Genomic DNA, 19,731 nt, shown 5'->3' with positions numbered 1-19,731 from the left:
CGCTGAAGAAAACCTATTCAACACTGAACCAGAAAGAAACATCCAAATCACAACTCTGGCAATAAGTTTAATCTTAGAACATGTGAACAGGATCAAAGAAATCACTGCCTAAAAACTGTTTTCAGTACTGGTAATTTGAAATTTACTCCAAGTTATTCTGGTGTATATCACGCTAGTGCCAGACAACATCAGTGAATTACTTAATAGAGTGGCTGCTGAATAAGCACTGCAACATCACCATAAACTGTAATATTAAACCATTCACCCAAAGGGTCAGTGGTGCTTCAAAAGGTCAGCAGTGTTTTTCTCTCCTGCTACAGTTAACTCCTCACTACCTGACATGTTCAACCTTACCAGTCGATTGTGGCCTACCCCTGAGGGACATCACAGTGAGGCTGGGGCACCACATGTACCTGGAGTCACCCCTTTACCCCATGCCCTTGCCTCTTTCACAAGCACTCTCATAGGAGCCACATACCTCCCTAGCCATGCCAGACCAGACATACTGCTGTGGGACTTTGCTTGCAGGAGGGATGGGGGTGGCTATCGACAATAGGAAGGACATAATCTGTCAACCACAGCTTCCTTTTCCCCAGATGGAAGAGAAATGGCTTGGAGAAGCACAGAAAACCTAGTAACCTGGGGAACGAACCAGGTCATCTGATAAAGAGTACAGGAATCTATTGAAGATATCACAGTTGCATCCTTGCCTAATTTAATTTTAATTTTTGTTTATCACACACAATATCTGAGGATCAAATTCAATCATTGAACCATATTTCTGATTTTACAAAAAACAAAAAAGCCTTGTGAAAAAACAACAAACTTTGTAAATCAAATCACACTATGGCCCAGGAACAGAGACTCAGAGAATGTACAGCTAAGGAGACACTTCTCTCTAATCCCTGCTCGGTGAAAATCTCTTTTAAACTTAGCCTGTGCCATGGTTGCCAAGATTAAAAGCGTTCTTTGCTTCAGAACGACTCACTGTTAACTCATCACTTGTCACAACCTGATAAAGAAAAGCTTCCCATTTCTGAACCAAACAATACCTGGATTTGGAGGCAGAACTTGTGGGTAATGGATTAAAATTAGAGATTGAGTTTGAGATTCATGGATTTTATGTAAGAAAGGAGAAGCTGCAAGGTCAGAAGGAGACATTCTATGAACACTCACAGCCAGATCACACACCAGGGACAGAGACCCAGTCTATAAAGGGGTAGAGTGGAGAAAGGAACTAAAGGCATGTGAGTGAAGAGACTTGCAAGAGATCAAGCACCAGAAGAATGTCTTAACTCTTGATCCACTGTCTTATCCAGTGGATAATGCTTTACTCAGAATTGAAAATAAATTGGATGCTGTCTGCCAAGATGCAGTAATTCCTTACTAGTAAGTCATATCATTCTGGACCAGCTGCATATTACAAGACCATCCCAAAATACAAGTTGCAATTTATTAATTCTGCCTAAGTAAAAGGTTTCCAGTAATACTGTCGGCATTTGCAGTTCTCACTTCAGTGAAGCATACAGCAAAGGATGCTTTGTCAGACCTATATATCACTGTCACTCCAGAAGTCAACACACTGACAGTCTTAGCAGAGGTGGATGTTACAGGATACCGTGAAAGTGATTATGTAAGATGGAAAAGCAGGTTTTTGGAGTCTCACTCCAGCAATGCAGAAATCAGAGGCTTTTAATGGAATTAGTGGAAAAGGGAACATCTCTTGTATGCATCACCATTATCCCCTGGGATCCTAAAATTACTTGTGAGGAATAATCTCTCCAACTCACTCATAATTTTAGCACTCGTAAGAACCACATATCTTCAGTTCACCCATAATTTAAAAGTCTTTCCTTCAACAGAAATATCACCTGACAGGTCTTAACTAAAAGTGAATGACAGCAATAGCAGCTTACTTGTAAGTGTAAAGGAAATGCATATTTATGAGCACCCAGAGTAATGGTTTATGGACTTCAGAACTCAAGGTGTAATAACACCTTAAAGGCATATTAGAAGGCACAATTTGACCTTCCAAAGCCAATCCAGGCTATAGACAGTAGTGAGATCCATCTCTGTGTTAAGATGCTGAAGTCTGCTAATACAGAAGAAACAGCAGAGAAGCCCAGCTGACTTTTACATTTCTCTTTATTTTTCCAGACTCACCATTCCAACCTTTTCATTTCCCTTCATGAAGGCTTGTGGATGAGGAACTGTAGGTGAGTGTGCAGTGTATGAAAACATGTAAAACAATGGCATCTTATTCCTGCCTTATAGGAGAATATCTTCTATCTGTTCACAAACACTGTACTCCTTGATATATGAAACAGATAGATTTTACCTCACACCTTCTCTTCAAGCATAAAAATTTGTCAATTAACTGAAATGCTGTAATCTTTCCAATCATTCCACCATCAGAATGACGGTAATGAGTTTATTTCAAACCTTTCGATTTCATTTCATCATTATTACCAGAATCAGTCTTCTTTTGATTAATGAATCAAGTCTATTTCAACAATAGTTTTATTCTGAACCTCACTACATCATGAGCAATTTAAATAACGAAAGGCATGTATTAGGCCAGTTTATTTAAAGAAGCAAATCATCATATTTGTCAAAAACTTGATTCCATAGGAAGATCTTTTCTATGTTGCCCTTTGTAGGAAACATAAAAGCTGGAATAAGAGCTGAGGAAAACAGCGTACTGTCTGGAAAAGTATTGTGTTAAAGCAGATAAAGCATGGAGCTGCTTTCTACTCCTGGATGTTCTGTAAAATTATTGTATAACCCTGGGAAATCTCTTTGCCTTGTAAGACTTTGGTACTCATCAGAATCGCTGAGATTCTGATGTATTTGTGTAATAGGAGTGAAAAGCACTTAGGAGTGTTATCTATTAGAGATGATTCTCTGATGGCCTATATTAATTTATTTTAAAATATTTTAAAATTGCATTTACAAATATAATGAGAAACAATTAAAATGTACCTGAAGAAGTAACCAAATCTTCTACTGACCCTTGAAGTCAATTTCTTATTCATTAAGAATGTGTGATAAATATTTATAAACCCATACACAAAGCAATTTCAGTTTCTGGAATTAAAAGCATACAAAAATACTCTAAATTGAAGAGAAAATTAACTTTTAGCTATGCTTGCTTCCTCTTGGACTCTTAGTATTGACAGTGGTCTCAACACAAATGTCCTACATAACCACCGCTCCCTCTCTTTTTCTTTGCTCATTAAGTCCCTTCATGTAGAGTCATCCTGTCTAGTGGGTGACACAGGATGCAGAATTTCACCACAGCACCGTTACCTACCACGCAGCAATTCTATTCATTTGTCTTTTCAGGGTTAGGCCTGACATGCAGCACCAGCAGAGACTCCTCCACTTCCCATAACAGGGTGCTCCCAACAGAGAGGACAAGGCATTGCTCAAGACCGATGAAAGAGGTTATTTGTAAAGCACCAGAACAGTTCTCTATTAACATTCCTCCCTCTGATTGATTCTTTAAGCATACCAGTAGGGACACATTTATTATACATAGCACGCAGAGTGAAAAACAGTCAATGCATTTTTTTTTTCATAGTCATTTTTTAGATCCTCCCAGTTTAGAGGTTTGTCTCACACTCAGAGTGGGTTGTTTTTGTGAATGTGTTGTTTCATAGATAGATGGATACAGATACACAGAAGAAAACAAAGCCACACACCCTCCCCATGGCCTGTTTTTGAACAGTTCAGTTCCTCAGAAGAAAAGAGACACAACTTCAGTTCCAGTAACAATGCAATCCTTATGACAGCCATGCTTTTCCTAGGCTGAGGGAAAAGACAGTGGATCTGATTATGCCAGGCTCTAAGAATTTAGCAAAGGGATTCTGCATATGCCAAACTGAGGTTACTAAATTATTAAAATTACTGCAACTAAAATTTGACTCAAATGTACACGAAACGGAGATTTTCATATAATTAACTCCTAGTCCGCTTGGTGCAAAATCCAAAGGTTTGTCAGAAATACAGTGCTAATTTTATGCTCATGTTCTAACCACTGTAACAAAGCTACAGAACATGGAAAAAGGATTCACTGACGATTCACTCTGTGGCATGCTTTATTCTCTATTGTTTTGTTTTCCCCATAGAAATAACAGAAAAAAAAATCCTTAGCCACCCATCTAGCTGTATTTTTAATATAGATAGATACTAACAAGTGCAAAAGAAGGCACTGAAAAGTCCAAGAATAAACATAAAGTTGCCTGCTCCTAACATAAACCAGAACACAGAATTCCATTTTACGATAATGTATGCTGTTCAGAAGCCCCTTCCTCTCTCAGTAGCTAAATAAATATGAATGATAAAACTCATTGATCAAGTCATGTGATGTGCAGTAAATGAGGCAAGGGACCAATGGAAGATGACAGATGTCTTTATGGTTACGATAATAGATGAGGACCAGAACATCTCTTCCTCTCTCAGCCACATGTTTTGTGTATCACCTTGGACAAGATATTTACATACCAGATTAGTCTTCCTTCTTCTTTGTCAGTAGAAGTGCAGAGATTTTACAGAGTAAAATCAACATGCAGAGTAAAATCAACATATAGAGTAAAAACAACAACCTTTCCTGAAGACCCTGAGGCCAACATCACCTTCCTCCATCAAACAGCAGCCCTATCTGATTCATTAGTGACCAACAATTCAAGCAAATATATGCACCTGAATCTCTTCCTACACCAGGGATTTTACCCAACTATAACCCGTCAGTCAATAATTTCCACCTACTCTAGACATTAGAAGTGAAGGTTTGCAGTGCCACATATTACTGGTGTGTAGTTCCATGATCAGAGTAATATTACGCTGAAGATTCCAGAAATGTTTAGTGCTGCACACCCACATGAATTTCATTTAAAATGTGATTAACTAGGTTAAAATTATTCTTGGTAAATGACTGATTTTGCACATGCTATTCAATAAGTAAATTGATGATTTTTAATTCTGAAGGAAAACTCTATATAAAAAAGGACTTCAGTCAATTAATGTATGCAATGAATATATGAATGCCTTTGTATTACCATGCCCTTATTCTACAACCTTCAGACTCTTTCCAAACTCATCCTATTTAATTACTGAAAGAAATAAATTCTCAACTTCCTTAACAACCTACAAATACAATGTGACTCTCTCTTCTGTCCCCTTGGAGATGAGCTATTTGCTATATATATTTGGTATAAACCATTTTTTTCTCTCCCACTGACATTCTGTGATGACAAGAATGCCCGAATCACATCCTATTCCTGCAGTGGGACATGACACAACAGCTAGGGCCAAGGGGTAACATAGGAAAGTCTAGTCAAAGATGTATCTTGGGACCTCTGAAGAAACTGCATACTGTAATGACTAATAGTTTCTCTCTCAGCACTGTCCTTCTACAAAATAAAGTACAGAAAAAGCAGCAACAGCAAATGCACCCCGTAGCTATTAAAAAACAAACAACAATCAGTAAAGATAATGCTGTGGAGATGCTTTAATAGTTTCACGACATAACGTTGAGAGTACAAGTACTAAATATAAAAGGTAATGGTACCACAGAAATGTATCTTTTTCCTCCATTTCTCTTTTCCATCCCAGATTTTCAGCATAAATTTCATATTCACTTCAACAAGAAGAAAAAAATCTTGTGAAATTCAAAATTATCTTTGCAGAAATTTTGATTTTGGTTGAAATAACCAGTATTAATTTTTCCGCAAGTAAAACTACATGCAGAAAGTTATGGTAATCCTTCCAAATGCATTTTCGAGCTATAAATATCTCAGAAAGCTGCTCTACTTCACAGTAAAACTTTGTCCATATGGAACATATGACTAGAAAGGACTTTGTGAACTACTGAAATCCAGTACTCTGTTACTGAAAGTACTCATATCATTCAGTCTTGTTCCAAACTGATCACAGGAAACAATCAGAAAAAAATCTAGAGCTTTTGTTTGCTTGTTTTTTTGTCCTTAGCACTACAAGTAGGACATCAACCAAGAACTTCAGTCTTCTGTTGGTAAGAAATTTCCTTCTGATTTCTAGCTGTATTTCTTTATGGAAAATTTATATTCATTTATAGACTGGGTGCATATAGACTTTTCTTCGTGTTACTCCCAAAGCATTCACTGCAAGCAGCCGTATTTATTTCAGCTTGTGTTTGGCTAGGCTAAGCACGTTGACTTAAAAAATGGTTTTATTTTCTTGGTCACCCTGGTAGGTCTTTCTTTACCTCTCTTTCTTTCAATTCATCTTTCAATTCAACATGGATGAGCAAAGCAGTATTCAATACTTCCACCACCAGTGCCCTATCCAATAGCTTCAATATTTCTTTTCTCTACTTTAAATAAACGCGATAAAACACATGTGTTTCAAGATTATACTTTGAATGATCATTGGAAACAAAGAGACCTTTCCTCTAAGATTTCTGGCTGATGAGTTCACAGCATTGGTAATAAGCTGATCATCAAAGCAAGGCCATGCCTTAAAATAATGATACAGTCCATCCTGTCACTCCCAAAAAGCAAAGTCTGACACACGCCATATCACGAGGTTTCTGTTTCTTTATCAGCTCAAGCAAAGGATGGTAGCAGGCAGCTCTGAGAATGTTTTCTGTGCTATGACTTTATGCCAGCACCATTCTAAGTAAATAGTCCCTGTGTTTTAGAAGCAAACAAGAATAATCACAGAGAATGTCAGAATAATTCAGGTTAGAAGGGACCTCTGCTGTAGCCAACTGTTCAAAGTCAGGCTAATTTCAGTTAGTTCTTGTGGATAAGGCTTTTACATGTGCTGAAAAATCTCCAAAGCTGGAAATTCCACAACTTGTCTGGGCAACCTCTACCAGTGTCCGGCTTCCTTTATCACAAAACTTCCAAAAATTATTACTAAGCTATCAACAAGCACAGTTCTTTGACACTATAGTGACAACAGATGATAAGAAAATCATCAAGCAACATAACAAGACTTTCTTCACCCTCATGGACCAGATTTTCCTCTCCCTTACAAGGAAGAACAACTGAAATAACTTTGCTTAGTTCAGTAGTTCAATTTCTATCCCAAACTTCCACCACGGTAAAATGCAGCCTTCTAACCATGGTGTCTTGACTGTTGGAAGTGTTTCTCTTTCATCTAAAAAACTGCTTTAAAAGTATTTGGATAAAGCAAAAGGCGAAGACGATTCTTCACGAACAGTTTTTCTTTCTTTCTTTATCCACAGTTGAACATTTTATTCTCCCTCTCTAAAGGGAACATAAAATCACTTCCCTTTTTGACCCTTTCATGATGATTACTCATTAGAATTTGATAGCTTCCTCTAAAGAAACACAGCAGGTCAAATTTGCTTTTTCCATTAAGCTATTTGGGCAAGAAATCTTCCGCATAATATATGCTACGTGGTCTGTGGCTTTCCAAGCTCCCTATCAAGATACACAGAGCCTCCTCTGCTGCAGACAGGAGTCTGATTTTCTTGTACTTCTACCAATTATTTCCATCTGGTATTGTACTTAACAGGTTGAATTTCTGAGACACTTCACACTATGAAGTATGTTAAGGACTGTAACTTCAGTTCTATTTGATCTGCAATTTATTCAATGTTTCTCCCTGTACACTTCATTCTAGTCTGCTCTGTTCCCATCTATTCCAGAAAAGACACATATGACTGCAGTTTAGCTTTTCTGGAAAAGTATTTCTTCAGACAGATTCTCACTAATAATAATTTCATTCTGTTTCTTTTTCATATGTACTTTATGTGAACATTATGAAAAAGGCTGTGCCAAAAAAAGAACCACATTTAGGTCTGGTGGTGTGCCTTTTGCATCTATGAAAGACAGTATCACTACGTTCAGTGTACAATACCTCAAAATAACAGATGGACTGAAATTATAGTATTTATTATTCATAATATAATTCATCAAGATCTAACCTATAGACATCCTCAGACTGAAATAAAAAATGATTCCAAGAAAACAGAGGAAAGCCCACATGGAAAGCTAATTTTTCTTACACTATTTCCTGATCTGCTCAATGTGCATATTAAATGGAATAAAAGCTTTTGCTAGACTAACTTGAGCTGTGGTTTGGCTTTACAGTATGTTCAACAGCAATGTTGGTTTATAGTATTTGTTGGCCAGAGTTCTGGCATGTGGCTCAGTCCCTGCAGTATGCCATCCTGCTATTCAATTCAGTTGCATTCAGCCAAATGACAAAGCTGATCAGGGAATTCATTTGACTGAAAAACTGTCCAGCACATCTTTTTCTTTGAGCTGGGTCAAAACAGCACTCAAACAGCTGCACCATCACAAATGATGTCAGAGTATACAGCGTGACATGGGAACAGGAACAACTAGCACCTTAGGTAGGTGCTGCTAAAGGTCACTTTGTAGTGTTAAACTGTACACTCTGGCTATCTGTTTGCAGGTGTACTGATATATTATATAATACCAGTAGGAGCTGGAATTCAATTGTTGGCACTATCAAATTGCTAGGACAGCCCGTGGTGCAGTTTGAGCCCAAGGAAATAGCTCCCAAGCAATTCTTGTAAATGGTTCAAGAGTCAAGATAGGCTTGAAGCAACTCCCAGGAAGCAGCCTACAAACTACCATTCCATTTTATGGATAAAACAGTTTAACAGTATGGTCAGGGGTGTTTGATGCCAGTTGGCATCTGTGGCATATAGCAGTCCCAGGTTTGTTTAACTTGTAACTGCAGACACTAATGACTAGCCCATACTTAGGCTTTTCACCTGTTAAAATAAAAACCCACAGAGATTATTATAATTCTTCAGTCGACAACTCAAAAACTCCTTGAAGAACACATTTGTATTCTACCTTAACTTAAAACTTCCTCCATCTCTATCTACAGTGATATCAACTCAAGGTTCCTTAGGCAAGGTCAACACATTCTGTCTATTTTCGGAACTGGCTCGGTACAAGCCAACCTCAAACAAGGTGATGCACTGCCACAATTCAGAGCATCATGGTCCAGTTAATCAGAATCACAGAATCATACGATCATTCAGGTTGGAAGACACCTTCAAGATCACAAAGTCCAATCACCAACCTGATCTGCTGAGTCCCACCACTAAACCGTGTCCCTCAGTGCCAGGTTCATGTCTCTTAGATACCTTCAGTGATGAAGACTCCACTACAAACAGCCTGTTCCAATGCCTAACAATTTTTTCAGTGAAGAAATTCTTCCTGACAACCAATTTAAACCTCTCCTGATGCATCTTGAGACTATCTCCTCTTGTCCTATCTCTTATCGACTGAGAAAAGAGACCAACACTCTCCTCGTTGCAATCTCCTTTCAGGTAATTGTACAGACGTCACCTTAGCCTCCACTTTTCCAGACTGAACAGCACCAGTTCCTCAGGCTGCTCCACTCAGCACTTGTTTGCTAGTCCTTTTGCCAGCTTCATTGCTCTTCTCTGCACAATTGGTACTGCCAAGATGCAGGCCAGAACATGCAAAATGTTCAATGGGTCCAAAGCTGAGAGATTTAATACAGATTTAATAATTTAATTAAATACTTGCAAGAGCTACAGTGAATCTGGGTCGCTCTCTCATCACTATGCCATAACCTTGAGCTGAAGGGACCATGCCTAATGCTGAGATACACTGCTTGCTTCCATATGCTAGTTCATTATCCAGCTCCTCACTGTTTTGACTGCCAACAAATAATGATGTTTTTCAACACTCCTCCGCTAGGAACTGAATGCACAAACATCACATCATAAATGCCACCCAACATCTGCCAGGCAGTTACCATCTTCCCATGACTATCACCTAGGCTGAACCTAAACAAGAGATTTAGTGAGGAGCTGTGTCACATCCTGTTACCTATTACCCGCTAAATCATCCAAACCCCAATTCTGACAAACATGACGGCCCACGGGCATTTGTTTAAAATATCATATGGAAAATTAATTCTAACAAACAAAGCATTCTAAATTCACTGTTACTTTTTAATGGAAAATCAAAAGTCACGGGTATAAGCGCTGCTACAGAACTTTTAGCACCACTGCAGGCATTGCGATAAAGACATCTACAGAATATAAGCTAAGGAAAAGGCAGACTTTTTAAAACTTTCACTATTTAACAAGATTATATTGGATGCTACGAATAAGTTTTTTTTCACAATTAGGGCTGTAAGGCATTGGAACAGGCTGCCCAGAGATGCAGCAGCAGACATTCAAAGTCAGGCTAGATGTGGCTCTGAGCAACCTGCTCTATCTATAGGTGTCCCTGCTCATTGCAGGAGAGTTGGACTAGATGACTTTTAATGGTCCCTTCCAACTCAACTGGTTCTATGATTCTTTGATTCTCTGAACAAATAATCAATACTTTTGAAAATATTATTTGATATGTGAGATATTTTAGAAGAGTATCAATAGCTTTGCAGAGCAAAATATATTCAGTTGGTCTTACGGTCAATAGGTTATCTATATAGCTGGGAAAATTGATTATAAGATTTCAAGCAAAATATTTCAGAGATTATTACAGAGGTTAAACAACAGATTAGTGACTTGCCTTATATATTATCTGTAAATTTATAAAATGCAACAAGAGCACTCAGAGCAGAGTATTTGATTTCCTCCATTCCACTTCTCATTGTATAACTGTTCACTTCATGGTGCTTTGCTGTACTGATCCAATTACTATATGACTGAAACATCTCAAAATAACTTTGAATGTGTGAATATTTTCAATAGTGCTTATTTTTGACCAGCCTTTATCATCAAGTAAAAGATAGTTGCAATTTCTGTATCTCTAACTCAAATCAAGCAACTGCCTTTTTATATTTTCATTCAAGCAGTTTGAGATCACTTAGATGATTCTCCTGCTGCCTTGTTATTTCATTTCCCATCCAACACTCAAAGCTTGCAAGCTATACGTAGAACTTAGCAAGCCCATAAATAATTCAAGATCTTAAAAAGTGAAATAAAGCTAGTTCCTAACTTCTTTCTTTCAATGCAAGGGATGACATAGAAGCAAAAGCTCCCACTATAATAATAATATTTTAATACACATAAGCTACACAAATCCCTGTTAACATACAATTAATGGACCACTTGACAAACATCACCAGTATGTAAAAAATCATTACAAATTCATTCCGTAGAAGCCAGACAACTGTTCTGTGGTCATGCTTACTCAGAACACAGACATCTACCACACTTTTTAATGGTCATAAATAGGTGTAGTACCAACTGAATTGCAGAGAGCACATGCTGAAGAATAACAGCCACTCCTGACGAACTTCTTGAAAGGAAAATAATTGAATCAAGTGGATTTTATGCATATCTCCTCCCTCCAATGCCCCCTGTAAAGCTCACCAGCCCTCTTGCTGCCTTCACTTCTGCTAGTTCAGACAATACAACAGAGATTTAACAAGCCCTCCATTGTGGGACAATGGCGGGGCAAAATCTATCTGCGCTAAATAAAAAGAGCACAACTTGTGGCGCTGTAACTGAAGACATGCAGTTACAACTACTATGCATTACGTTCACCTTAAACATCTAGCAAGAGCATCTGTGCAAGAGCATGCACTGACCATTTCATTCTTACACCTTCTGCACTGCTGCCTAAAGACGGAATAAGAGCAAATCAGGTTTGCAGTTCATTGCTCAACTCTCCTTGCATTATATTGACATATTATTACTTGGAAATTTAAGCACATGCACCAGATGTAGAGAATGCATACATAAATGTTGTACACATCGAAAAATGATGTCTGAAACCTTTTTTTAAACGCATGTCTCAGTTAGATTTACAGATTCACATTCGCATATGAGTACTTTGAAGTCTAACCTTCATGAATATGAGCTAAGATTTTCCAAGACTGGAACAAGAATTTCTAAAACTGTTAAACTACTCTGCTTTTGAATGTAATATAGATGTACTTATGTGTCTGCAGAAATTTTTATGTATTTTCAAGAGGATGCAAAGCGGTTGTTCTAGGATGGTTTTTGACTGCAAAAATGAATTCACTGAAGAATGGATGAAGCAGCTCAGAGTAAGTACAAACACAAATATGCATCACTGCAAGATTCCTGTAGACACTGGATACCTTACAGGAACTGCAAGTGCTTGAAATAACACTGTACTGAAATGCATCTCATCAGTTGGAAACAGCATGTCAAATTTCACTCTCATTTGCACCTACAAAAAATAAAATCGTAGCGACTCCACTGAGTGAAATGGTGATATGGCTGGTGAGCTCAAAATAAGAGCAGACTAGGGGTTTTCATCTTATACAATGAAACAACTGTAGTACAAATGTATAGTAGAAGTAGTATAATCAAACAAGTTCAAAGAAATAACAGGGATTTACTGTGGAGATCGGATAGGAGCCAAGTGAGTTAGATTCTCCTGTGAAGACAGGTTGAGAGAGTTGGGAGTTGTTCAGACTGAAGAAGAAATTGCCCTGGGGAGACCTCATGATGGTCTTTCAGTATCTAAAGCGAAAGGGAAATGAGAAAATAGTTGTAAAATAAAAGAGGGAAGGTTTCTATTGAATATAAGGAAGAAATATTTTACTCAGAAAGTGATGAGGCATTGGCACAGGCTGCCTAGAGAAGTTGCTGATGCCCCATCCCCAGAGGCATCCCCCAAGGCCAGGCTGGATGAAGCTCAAAGCAAAATGGTCTTGAGAGTGGTATCACAGCATGGCAGAAAGGGGCTGGAACTAGATTTTCTTTACGGTCCCTTCCAATCCAAACCATTCTATGATTCTTTGTTTCCCTGTCTTTGACCCTCACAGCAGACTCCACAGCACATATTGGGTTGCCACCTCCCCTCCAGTCCCTGCACAGTAATATCCACACAAACACAACTACATATCCACATTTACAGTCACCTTCTATGCTCTCAGCCAAAGCAATAAAATACAGCTTTACTGCTTTGGACTTTAAAAAATAAGTGATTGCATACCATATGTGCATAAAATCCATCGTCAACCTTCACAGATCATGTTAAAAACATCCCAATCAACACAAAATGCAGATTACATTAGCACAGCCAGACCAAGTTTCACTTCATAGCAGTGTTTCCTTGAGCTGCTCTTTAGTTTCTGAGAAGTGAAAACTGAAGTGAAAGATGCCATCAGTGACTAAAAGATATAGCTTAGTTTTTGCGACATAGAAATTCATTTTCTGCAGCACCCCTTCCCAAACCAAAGACTACACATGGTATCCAGGGCATATCACCATAAGGTACCAAACTCAGCATAGGAAAAGAATCCAAAACTTTCCATGTTCCTACATTTAGTAAAAAGAGAGGGTTTTTTCCTACTTCTCTTTATTCTGCGTTTAATAGTATGCCTTTATCAGAAAAAAAAAAAAAAGACTATAAATGTAACATTCCATATTCAAGAGAAAAAAACAGATGGAAACTATCTATTTCTTAGGTGGTTTTTCCATCTTAAATAAACTCTAGAAGTGTTATTCCTCCTTAAAATCAGTCAAAATAGCATGTAATTATTTCTCTATCTTTCCCCCAGTAATCAGCTGACTGAAAACAAACATGGAAAGAAAAAAGACTATTTAAAAATGCACATTGTGTAATTTTCATGCCACTGACATCAGTCCTGCTGCATATCTGCCTGTCATAAGCAAGAGCATTCTCAATTATCCAAATGCTGCCTTCTAGTCCTGTGCCTTCTCCGAGCAGACAAAAGAGACAGGAATTGCTGTTTTGTGACAAACAGTGCAATTTTAAAACTTTCAGCACAAATTCAGTCCAAACTTTTATTTATTTATCTATCTATTTATTTATTTCCGCTGTTGCTGTTGTTTCAAAAGTGAAACCTAAAACTTTGATGCTGGTAACAAACATCTCCTGATCCAAAACAAACAAACAAAAAAATTGCACTTCAAAATATGCAATGTATTTCAAAAGAAAATATCAAAACATACATGTTTTTTTCTTCTTGAGTTGAAAAGGAAGGCAATTAGATTTGAGTACGCATGGCATTATTCATGGTAAGGAAGGCAGAGGAACACTAACGCTATTAAAAAACACCAAAAATGAACAATAATGGAGAACAACAAAGGTGATGTGGCAGACAGTAAAGGGAGAGGTTTCCTTTTAACAGTAGGGCAGCTGGATATGGCAACCTGAGACGGACTTCTCTCTGGAGACAGGGAGGCAACAGGTCCGTGATTTGACCTGAGCTGATGCCTTGAGTTGGGAACCTCAGATGCTGCTGCTACTCCCATTTTGCTCATCCATTTCTCTATACCCAACTCCTTTCATATCATCAGTACAACCATGTTACCACAAATAATTCCTGAGGATGCCAGGGAGGGTGGGACCATCCTCTATGCAGTCATACCACTGAGGTATTCTGTGCAGGAGCCTGGTATTACCTCAGGTGTTCACCTGGTCACAAAAGCTCTTCTCCATCCTATCAAGAATATAACCCTTAACACCAAGAGAAGGTGCCTTTCTTTAGGACATGTCTCCAGTTCCCCATACTCAGGATTTTAGAAAAGGGACCACTTCACCCACTAAGCTGTGGTCGCAGAGGTTGATAACCTCTCTCCACACCAGAGTTTCCTGGTCTCCCACCCTTTTCCCTTCATCACTGTATGATTCTGTGTGCGTTACGCCCCAGAACACCAGCACAACCAAGCCACAGTGCTTAGTCTAGCACCTTGTGCTTTCCAAGATAAGTTAACTTATTTTCATTCATAAATTTCACTCCCTCCCAGGGGCCATGCAGGGCCTGGCTTACCCCAGAGCTCCTTGCCTACATGTGTTACAGGCATGCAGGATCAAGACAGCAAGTCCATGGATACAGAACAGACAATAAACAGACCTCACAGTCTACAAATTGGATGTTGAATGATTGGCAAACAACCTCGCCTTATGAAAAATTATGTTACAGCAACACAATAGTACTGTGAGCCAAAAGTATGTCTATTCCTGATTTGTAGACCAGGTTTTAGTTATACTATAATCCTCTCAGTATGCCTGCTTAGGATCCCACAATCACACGAGTCATGAGCACTACCCACAAATCCTGCGGTTCCTCTGCCGAGCAAGTGACACACCAGATGAAGAAGGATGGAAAATATACATGTGGAATTGTTCTGGGAACTTAAAGCACACATAACAGTAAACAAAGCAAATATGGTGCAAAACCTGTTGCTATTTTCACAGCATTTGTGAAGCAAAGCTACATAGATGCCGAAGGATGCATGCTTCTTCACACCTCTCCTTCAATCCCATCAAGTTAAGCACAGCAGCACAAACAGCAGCAGGGATAAATAAATGTTGTGCACCATTTGCTGCTGCATCACAGGGGTGTATACTGTGCATGCTCAGGTATGTGTTTGTGCATGGCAGAGACAGATGAAAAAAGAGCATTAAAATGATTTTTCCTCATGATTCTCCTAGAGCCTGGGCTGCCAAAGGAGACTGAGCACACAGTCACTTCCATGGTATTTTTTTTTCCTCCCTATTTTCTCTAGGCACGGTCCAAATCAGTTGGAAAAGGATGCTGCCATCCTCCGCCCCACTTAGGGACAGTCTTCAAGCAGCCAGCACCAGTTTGTTCTGATAGGAAAAACCTCCCTCTGCTCCCTGCACTGTTGGCCACAGGGGCACTTGCTAAACAAGAGGAGCTACAGACAAATTTTGGCTGGTGGAGGGTGAGGTGGCTGGAAGCCAGTTGATGGAGACTACATCAGTCTTTATTCTGGGGAAATCCTCAGAAAGCAAAAAGCAACTTCTAAAGGCTCATCAGCAAAGAAAACACAGGCGACCTTGTACTCATGAAGAAGAAAGGCGTAACTGAGGAGATCAACATGAACTTAAACCATGGCATAGGGCAAACATGCGGCATGCTGAATGGAAACACAGAACAAAAAAGAAAGCTTGGAATAAAATGAAATAAAAGATCTGGTTTTAGTTCAAATTACTTTACTAAAAACCTAATTGAAAATTGTGTTGAAGTTGACATGACTTTTTGACATGTTCTTCCTTCAAGACTGCATTTTCAATCCAAAAAGAAGGTATTAAGAATGTTTCAATCTGGCTACCATCCATTCAGCAAGGTTAGGAAACAGTAAATTATAAGCTAAAATTAACATGACAACATTGGTCAATAAAAACTAGTCATTTGGCCAGCAGCTATCACAGTACTTTCAAGAATCCATACACACTGAACATCTGGAAAGGGAGGATGGCAATCAAGACTAATACATAGGTTTAGAACTATAAATAGGCTTGATAAATCAAGATTCTAAAGACAGGCACCATGCAAACAGCCTTTCCCCATTTACCTTCTGTTTTTGGCTGAGACAATGCTGATAGCACACGAAAGTTTTGGTTTTTGCTGAGTGATGGGAGTGTACCTGAAATCAAGCTGGGCCACTGGGAATGGAGGAGTCACTGCCTTTATGACACAGCAGAATGTGTTGGGTTGCCAGGACAGCAGGCCTGGATTGGCCGATGGGTTGTTCCATACATGTGTCATAATGCAAAAGGCTACAACACAGTGGGGAGCTGGCCAGAGGCAAGGCTATGCTCAAGGGTTGGTGGGCATCAGTTGGTGGGTGGTGAGATGTTGTGTTGGTAGCAGTGCATCAGTCAGCAGGTGGTTACATCGTTAGCTGGGTGTCAGTCAGCAAGTAATTGCATTGGGGATATATGTTATAATCACATTTTTTGTCTCCATTTTCCTCTTCTCTCTTAGTAAATAGTTTTTACCTCAAACCAAGAGTTCTATTTTGTTTCCAGTTCTCTCCTTTATCCCACTCAGGAATGAGCAAACAGCTGTATGGTGCGGAGCTGCTTGCCAAGTTAAACCACAACACCATTTCTAGATTGTAATCTATGCAGGAAAGGGCAAGCAAATACTCTTCTCCAAAACACATAATACTTCTGTTTCTTCTCTTGTGAAAAAGAGTGACCCTCCCAGAAACTACACAATCCTGGAGAGCGACAGTATTATGTACACTGGAGAGTCTTCCACTGAGCAGCCTCGCAGTAACGCATCCTTGTAAAGGGATCTAGATTTCACAGCTCAGAATGTATTTGAAGACTGGATTTTAAAAGAAAATTGAAATTCCTCTTGTATGATTTATATTAAGTATGTCAATGAAATCAGATAATGAAGAGTTAGATCAAGAGGAATTAAAATTAAGAGACTGGAGCACCTCTCCTACGAGGAAAGGCAGAGTTGGGACTTTTCAGCCTGGAGAAGAGGAGGCTCTGGGGTAATGTCATAAATATCAGTAAATACTTCAGGGGGAGTGCGGAGAACATGGAGACATGCTCTGCTCAGAGGTTCCCAGTGCCAAGATAAGAAGCACAGAAAATTCCATTTAAGTACAGGAAAAAACTCTTGAAAGTAATCAAACATAGAAAGAGGTTGTTCAAAGAGATTATGGAGTCCCAGATTGCTGTGGATGTTCAGAAGCCACCTGGACACAGTCCTGGGGCCCCTACTCACCTATTATTCTGTGAGTCTGTGACAAACAGATTAATTATCATCACTTGCAAAGGACTAAACAAAAAGAAAAAAATAAATAAATCAAGAAGTAATGGTAAAAAAAAGGAAAAGAAAGAACTCTTCCATATTCACTATAACGAGAAAAGCTATTTATTGGATTATGTTTGTATTTACTTTAGTAAAATACCTGGGAGCATAGGGAGAATAGAGAAATAGCTCCACTAAACTTGGTTTCCAGGTGTAAAGCTTACCCAAACTACTTATATGCAAAACTGAAACACCTTTGCAACACTAAAGTATAAAAACATACCTATAAATTCTCAGCTCCCCCCTGCTACATTCATTAAATTCAGCAGAGAGAGCAGAGAACTAATTTCCATTGGCAAACTCTATAGTGTATCAGTGAACAACCAGAATAGGAGCTGAAACAACAATTGTCAGAGCAAGAGGCAATGGATAGTCTATTTTAGCTCTTGCTCTCCGTCCTCTAAGGAATAATACAATTGCAGAAACTGGAGACAGAAAAACACCTCGTAGGTTATATAGTTTATTTGCCTGCCAGTGTGAGATTCTTCCCTATAATAATTTTTAACACTTGCTTTTGCCAAGCTAAAAGCAATGCGTCACCTCCAAGGAAAATGAGCTTGTTATGAGACCCCTTGGACATTGCACTTTGAAGTATCCAATAGATCATGGTGCTGCATCATATAACAAGGGAAGGTGCCAAATTGTTCAGACAACATGCTGTACAAGCCTAGTCTGAAACAGGACAGCTACAGAACAGCATCCCTCTGAGCATTGGGCCCTGATTTATACCCTCTTGCCTCCTTGCTACAGCAATGTCATCTCCCCTGCTTAAGACACCACAGATCTGTCCTGGCACACAGGTGTGAGACGTGTAACCACAGTGCCAAGTGGTGTTAATATGCAAGAAATAGCTCAAGCTCTGAAATGTGAGGTCATTTTGTGAGTCTCATATAGTGTGGAAGCTTTACCTTCCCTTAGGTCCTTCAGTGGTCCCAGGGGTCCAAGCAGAAGAATTTACTGCTAAAATGAGAGAAACTTCACACACCACAATCCGACCCTGCTGAACAGCCTCTCAAAATCACTGGTCTCTTCTGCCCTGCAGAAGACTTCAAAAAACACGACTCCGACAGAATTAACTTGGAAGTGTTTGCAAAGGGAAGAAAAGCAGCTCTAAAGGAGGCAGCCAGAAAAGCACAGGCCACAATGAGAAGCTGAAAAGATGTCGGAAAGTTGACACTAAGCCTCCCTCTGAACTCCCAATTTCATGTGAAGCAGTGTCTTCACATGAAGGAGCTCCCACTTGCCTAGCCCATTCTGGAGAAATATCTGTGGTTCTATCTCCTCCACATGAGATTTTCTACACCAAGCCTAAATTGTACAAACATTTTCCAGTATATTTGCTGTCCACCTGTAAAGCTAATTGGAGATTTTCAACCACACTTTCAACTATCTCAGAGACTCAACCACTGAGAAAGTCTGACACACTAATTGCCCACACAAGTCCATTAAAACAATTATATCAAAAATAGTAAGGTAGCACTGAAAAAACTAAGGCACAATAAAATTATGACTGTTCACATAACCTTAGCTCCTTCACCATGAGAATGTATGTTATAAACAGCCTTTTCTTCCCAGACAATTACAGTTTCTCTGCATATTTAAACACAGATGTGGCTGCTTAGCAACTGTAAAACAAAATCATTTACTTAAATATTTGAGTAGAGGTTAAGGTATTCATTTTATATACTTTTAAAATACTGTATGTTCTTTATAATATTATTTTACACCTGGAGTGACAGGTATATATGGATTCCAAAAATAAGTCATTTACTTGTGTGTTTAAACCATGACCTACACCATACCTACTTTTACAATGGGTTAATAGCAAGAAAAAAAAAAAAAAAAAAAAAAGGAAATGAAACTTCAAAAATATTGAAACAAATTAATAATGTGAATGTAAATGTAAAATCTCTGTCTGCATTCAGCATATCAAAAATGGTTATGAGACTCAACAATATTCCTTTTGAGAAACATCCGTATTTAAAACTGGAGACAAACTGAAAAATACTGAAAGTTCCAATAGTTAAGAGATATCGCACCACTACCCAACTGCAGCCTCTCACTACCAGTTCTAAACACAGACTGAGGACTTAAAAATAAATAAAGAAATACACCAAACAACATCTGCATGAAAGGTTTTGCTGAATGGATTAGTCAACAGCATACATG

General features: G+C 38.8%; 1 protein-coding gene across 2 annotated transcripts in view; it reads right to left on the bottom strand.

The window, feature by feature from the left end:
* The window catches only part of TRIQK (triple QxxK/R motif containing), a 57,457-nt gene that overhangs the window by 23,429 nt on the left and 14,297 nt on the right, over nucleotides 1-19,731 (bottom strand). The gene's annotated exons all lie outside the window — the stretch shown is intronic.

Source organism: Coturnix japonica, chromosome 2 (assembly GCF_054131305.1).
Source record: "Coturnix japonica strain WE chromosome 2, WE-NBRP24, whole genome shotgun sequence".
Lineage (NCBI taxonomy): Eukaryota > Metazoa > Chordata > Aves > Galliformes > Phasianidae > Coturnix > Coturnix japonica.
Note: the sequence above shows the minus strand (reverse complement) of the source record. Positions and strands in the feature narration are given on the sequence as shown.